Below are 6,480 nucleotides of genomic sequence, written 5' to 3'. Positions count from 1 at the left end.
TGGTTTTTATCTAATTTATGTTTTTTTTTTATTTTTTATTATTGCGCGACCGAAAAAAAACAGTCGTTTAAAAATGCCAAAATCGTATGATTTCCTGATTTTTCGTTCATTTTACCAGACTACAGCCTTTTAAGCTCAATTCTTTTTTTTATGTCTTTATTATTGCTTTAATTATTTTTAATTTCTTCTTTTTGAAATAACGCTTCCCATGATGTCACAAGCTCAAGTCAGCTAGTTTTTGTGATACCTCAAAATAGAACCCCGTAATCTTCAAAACACGCTGAACATAGGCTCCCCGAAAACCAGAAATCTTTCAAAACATAAATTTTATTGACTATTCTTAGCAGGTGTTAAGTATTTTTATTTATCTAAAACATTTTGCATACGTTAGTTTATTACAGAGAAACAATAAAAAATGACCCATGCCGGTGAACTTGCCCCGACTAGCTAGAAGATCTGTGTTGAGTCAAGACACTTGCAACGCATTCATAAACATATATGCTCATACATACACAAGTTATATTATATTATGTATATTAAAACATATTTTGATATTTGTAAAAGTCTGTTTTCGAAAAGCTTTGCCGTACAAAAAAATATTTTTTGTATCTAATTTTCCAAAGCACCGAACTTCCGTATTGTAGAAATTGACTAAATCAGTTTTCAGTTTGCTAAGCGTATAAGGCTTTTCGTGAAACTATATATTTATGGCCTGAGAAGTTTGGCGACAACATTATTTCCAGAAATGGTAATAAATATTTTATATTATTTATTGTTTCAGAATGTACTTTGTGGAAAACAAAAACTTTTTTTAATTAAAACAATTATATTTTTTTTAGTTTAATGTAATAACACTTTTAGTTTGAGGAACACTGAATAACCCAAATGAAGTGAAAATATTAACTAAACTCACATATATAGGAACGTATTTTAATACTGATAGGGTAGGATGGAAGGAACAAGGCAGTGAGGGGTAGAGGGAGTGGGGTTTTCTGAATTATGGGGAAAATTGAAAACAGAGATGAAGAATTTTGGAATATAATATTATTAATGAAAGTTTTATCAAAATTTTTAAAATTTTGGATTTCAATATTTTGGAAAATAATACGGTCATATATAATTTCCTTGATCTCTCTATTAAAATGACCATTAATAAAATAGTTTTAAATTGTTACCGTTAACCTTCGTACACGGACACAGTAATTCCTGCGAATTCCTTACACCGTATTGGACATAAAATGAACAGTTTTTTTACTCTTAGTTAAAAAAGATTAATTAATATTCCCATTTGTAAAACCAACAGAAATAGCTTAACACAATGGAAATTATTGTGACTAAATAGATAAAATGTTGAAGAATCAAAACAAATATTAATTTATCTAAAAATACTTGTTTTCTAAATAAAAATAAAGAAAACTGAAAATAAATCCTGGAAATTCTATTCAATGATTTAATATTTTAGAATTTGAGTAAATTATAACCCCCAAATACCCACCCCGCGTTCTATACAAACAACAATTTAGGGAAAAACTTGATAATTCCAAATCGAAAATAGATCTTTAAGAAAAAACGGTGTGTATGAAAAAACGGGTGGAGATTGTAACAGTTAATATACTCGTATCGGCCAAACTGCGAGAAAAAAAAATGAACTCCGCCGTGGACTTTCTAGAAATACTTTTTCTGAATGCGCAAACCGCATTATGGAAAAAAAGCATTATTTTCATTCGCATAAAATTAAACTTTTACATTCTGTCATAAATAAAGATACAATAACTTATAAAATATTGAAACCCAAAAAAAAAATTCAGACAAAAGTTTAATTAATAATTTTATTCAAGAAGGCAACAGTTGGTTATCGCCAACTGTTACGTGCTAGGATATTTGGTCCTTCGGGCCTCGTTTTATCAGCCCTGCGGCCCTCAGTTGATTCGCCCTTCAGGCCTGAGTTGATTAATTAGGATCTCTTGTTTATTATGACTTTATATATAATTATTAATACTATTTATCCTTCGGTCGTACATAATGCATGTGTTGAAATCATAATTTTCAAGCGATTATTTCCAAAGTTAATTAGTTAAAATTAGGTCGTTTCTCTTTATAATTTCATAGTTTCTATTTTATTTAATTAAATTTTATCAGATCACTTATAACAATGAAACAATTTTAGTAATAATAATAATCAAGCCATAATAAGGTAAATTTTGTGATCTCACTCAATGCCCACAAACACGTGAGACCGAATAATCACATAGAGAGTTAGTTATTAGTCTGGTTTGTTATTTTGTAAAGTATGTCAAACAGGTTTGTTTATGTCATTTCGATTCATATCAGCAGTTGAAAAGTTCAGATTCTACATTCGAATGGCTTCTAAAATAACAAAATATTTACCCACAAGCATTTCAAATACTTAACTAAAGAAATTCGTTCAGTTCAGTGCCAGAAATCGGCGTTCATTATAGTAAATAACATGTAATTTTATGTTTAAATGACATTGTTAAATATGCAATGAAGTCTAATTAAGTGTAATACAAATATGTTAAATTAAATTTTAGCCAAAAATATTAAACACTGCATTTATTCACTAGGTGATCGCGCCACTTGCCCGTTCGCAGTTGCATGCTCGAAAAGTTGCTGATTCGCGGGATGCGTTATCTTTTGTTCACTTTGCTACAAAACCTTAAATACAATAATTGCAATTCCTACCTTATTCTGGGTTCTGGCACCCCTACCGCTGATACTTCTGTCGCGGCAGTCAGGATCAGGTCCAACCTTGCTGTCAGGAAGGAGGGGCACTTGACGAATTATACACACAGTAGATTTAATACTTATTGATGGCGAAATATCTTTTTGCGATCGCGATGACTATGTGAGCAATCACATGTGCGCACGGTCGGTTTAGTCGTTGTTCTGGCGCACGAACAATATAGGTACTCACGGTAGGAAAAATGCAACATCTTAACCAGGGTCCCGTAGGTAGTAAACAAATCCGAACGCCTCATCCAAGCAAATGTGCTAGATATAAAATATATATTTATGTGTGTATGTGTGGCGTAACCACAAGGTATAGTAAATAGGGGAAGCCCAGGCAAAGCGGATGTGTTGAGAGAGATATTAAATAAAAAATATAAAGTTTGCATAAAATAAAAACTTTATAAAGTATGAGGTTAGCAAAATTATTGATCTACAAAAGTACAGTTATGAAAAATTATTCTTATTTTAAATTCAAAAGATAATTTAAATTTGAAAAAGCCCTTCGTATTGTTCACTTTGCCCGGGTACCCGGGCAAAGTGAACTTGGGCTCCGGGCAAAGAGAATTAGGAATCACAATCGTAGCAGTAGTAAGAACCAAATCCACTATGTGAGGTGCATGATTCGTAAACCCAACTTTTACACTGGATGCATTGAATCCAATCCTCTGTTAGTGGTTCAACATAGTTTTCCTCACAAATTAGGCATTTAAAATGTTTATTTTCATCTGATTTTGCTTTTACTTTTAGTCCGCTGGTAGATGGGCCAACTTTTATTTTCTTCATAATTTTATTTTTTTTATTTTTTAGAATGTTGGCTTTATTTTTATCTTTTTATATTTTTTATGAGAGTAGAAGTTAGGACTTCCGACTTTTGGCATTTTCTTTTTCTCTGCACCGAATTGAAATTTGCTATGGGCATTGGTCTAATATCAAATGGTGACTTAATCGTCGTTAATAATAAGTGTGTACATTTAGAGGGTGTTTTTTAAATTTCACCGGTGATTTCAGCAGGAGGCAATGAAGGCTTATGTATAATAGGCAAAGAATGCGATGGTTGATTAGTTGGAGATGTGCGGCCTTCAGAATTTTCTGATTCAACATTTTGTACAGGACGATCTGTCACCGTAACAGGAGCATAATTAATTAATAAGTCACTAAATATATTTCGATTGTAAGGCCATATTTCTGATTTTTGAAAGCCACTGACTGCATTTTGTACAGATGCTCCTTTTAAAAAACGAGTTGCTAAAAGTTTTGCCATTTCATATTGATTGACTTTGCGTCCAGCATGATTCTTTTGAAACATGTTTTGTTTAGTTCTTGTTCAAAATATTTTTTGATTAAGCCATCGTTAAGTCATACCACCTTACCTGGTTTGTTTTTTGTTCGTATGTATACACCATCTATAAAAATGAAAACATTTTAGTTAGGACGTAATACGCTATTGCACATATTCAATAAAAGTGCATTCACTCGGGCAAAACGAATGGTCCATCCGCTTTGCCCTATAAGCTATACCCAAGGCAGTATCGGGTAACGTTTTTTAAAAAAATATAATGTGGTTTTTGTATTTCATAACTAAACTTAGTTTTTCAGATAGGTAACAAATAAACAATGGATAAAATAAACTAATATTCACCTGAAATATAACCAAATAATAATAATCACAAATACCTTACCTTCGATTATCGTAAGAAAATGAAATAAAAAACCAATTATTATCACAAAACGTGAGCATTCCTGTCAAACGACAAATATTCACTGTCTTGGCATCGGTAGTGATGCAGTACACCGATTTTAAGACTATTAGCGCAATCTAAAGGTAATTTTTGGAAATATTCAATTCATTCGCTCTGCCCGGTACATTCGCTTTGCCTGGGTCTCCCCTACATGTTCTGAGGAAGGAAACATTGACTTATTTTTATATAATACAGCATATTACAGCTTAGTAATATCAAGAAATGATTTAAAGATGGAAGTATTGGAAATAATAAATTGATATTTATAAATATGAAGAAAAAAATATTATTTGGAAATTGGTAGTTAAAACAATTTCACTATCCAGTTGAAATTTTCAGTTCAATCAAAATGCACAATATATTTTTGTGAATAAAATTGAATAAGAACGCAATAAAACATAATTTTCTCAATAGGCAAATGTTCCGCTTATAGAAACATGATAAGGATACAAATTGCACCATCAATTTAAAACAATTTATCACAGTCATAAGCAGAACAATAGCTTTAAGCCTCAAATCGTTCTGGCAACTTGATGGAAGTTAAATTAGGGAAAAAAAACAACAAAAGTTTCCGAAAAATCGCTTACGGTTTTCTAAAGTACAAGTTACTTGGATGAGTTTTTTGTCAAAGTTTTTCTTGGCCAGCTGCGTGTGTTTCGACTGAAACACGAAAGTAACGGAACATTTGAAATAAAAAAAAACATTCTTTAATGCCGTTTTGAACCAGTATTTTCATTAAATTTTTCGTTATTTCGGACGAGCTAAGAGTAGTGTCGAAGATCAATTCCCTTTATTGTTTTTTACTATTTTTTTATACCGAATCTTTAAATAGGGCACAAATAAAAATATTTTTAAGTGTTCTCTAATTATTTTTTTATTTTATTTTTTTTATTTTCAAATACAAAAATGTACAAAACATAATTATATTCCCATAAGTTAGAAAACTCATTCTGGGATAGATAAATAAATAGGAAACATACATGAAGTTGAACGCAATTAAAACATAAATGGACAAATCTCGGAAACCTTTTTAAAAACGAATTAAAATATATTATTTAACATATATTTATATAGGTCAAGAGTTATCGAGAAATAATTTAAGGAAATTATTTTTTAGAGCTATTTGATTTCCATTCGTAGACTGGTAAGAAATTGATATAAGGTGAATAGGCAAGAGGTTATTTTGAGTAAAGGCAATGTAGAGGAGTGACCTCAATCCGAATTTAGAGGAGTGTACAGGGGGTAAATAGAGACAGTTATGGGATCGTGTGCGATGGTTATGTATATCAATGTTGAATGTAAGCGCTAAACAGATTTTTTTACAAATAACAGTTTTTGGATTCTAATTTTAGAAGTGAGTTGACTTCAGTTAAATATATCTATGCTATTGAAAAATACATTTATATTACGTGCCAAGTGAATTAAATGAGAGTTCTGTGCATAGTTGATGCGAACTGTAGGTACATGGAAAAGAGATAGATTAGTGTGACTGGCGCGGTAGCCAGGTACATTAAGGGCCAACTCAGAAACTAGAACAGGACTATCAAGACGTCTATTAAGAATGTCATGTAAAATCCCCATATCTAATACCAAACAACGATCCTCAAGACTAAGTATATTATTTTTAACAAAACGTCGAACCAAAAAGCGGTAAAAACAAACACATTTACTCAATAAGTGAATGTGTTTCTTTCATTGTGTATTTTACAAAAAATACGCCTAATTCAGTTTTAGTTGAAAATCTTGTTTCGTTCAGTCACTACTGTAAGGAAATATTACTTACTAAGAATACTGATAAGATCGTAGAAAAACAAATGACCTTCTTTTTTTATGTTAAATTTTAAATTCGGAGCTCGATTGTTGTGAACTCCTGAATCTTATTAAATTCTAAATACCGAATCGAATCACTAGAAGTACTGAGTTATTTGCAACTACGAGTACATACGAGTACGTAGGTACTAACTATGCACGACACTCTCCTATTCCGCGT

Source organism: Micrasema longulum, unplaced genomic scaffold, assembly GCF_059751315.1.
Source record: "Micrasema longulum isolate JH-2025_06_02 unplaced genomic scaffold, ASM5975131v1 h1tg000902l, whole genome shotgun sequence".
NCBI lineage: Eukaryota > Metazoa > Arthropoda > Insecta > Trichoptera > Brachycentridae > Micrasema > Micrasema longulum.
This window is presented reverse-complemented; position numbering follows the sequence as displayed.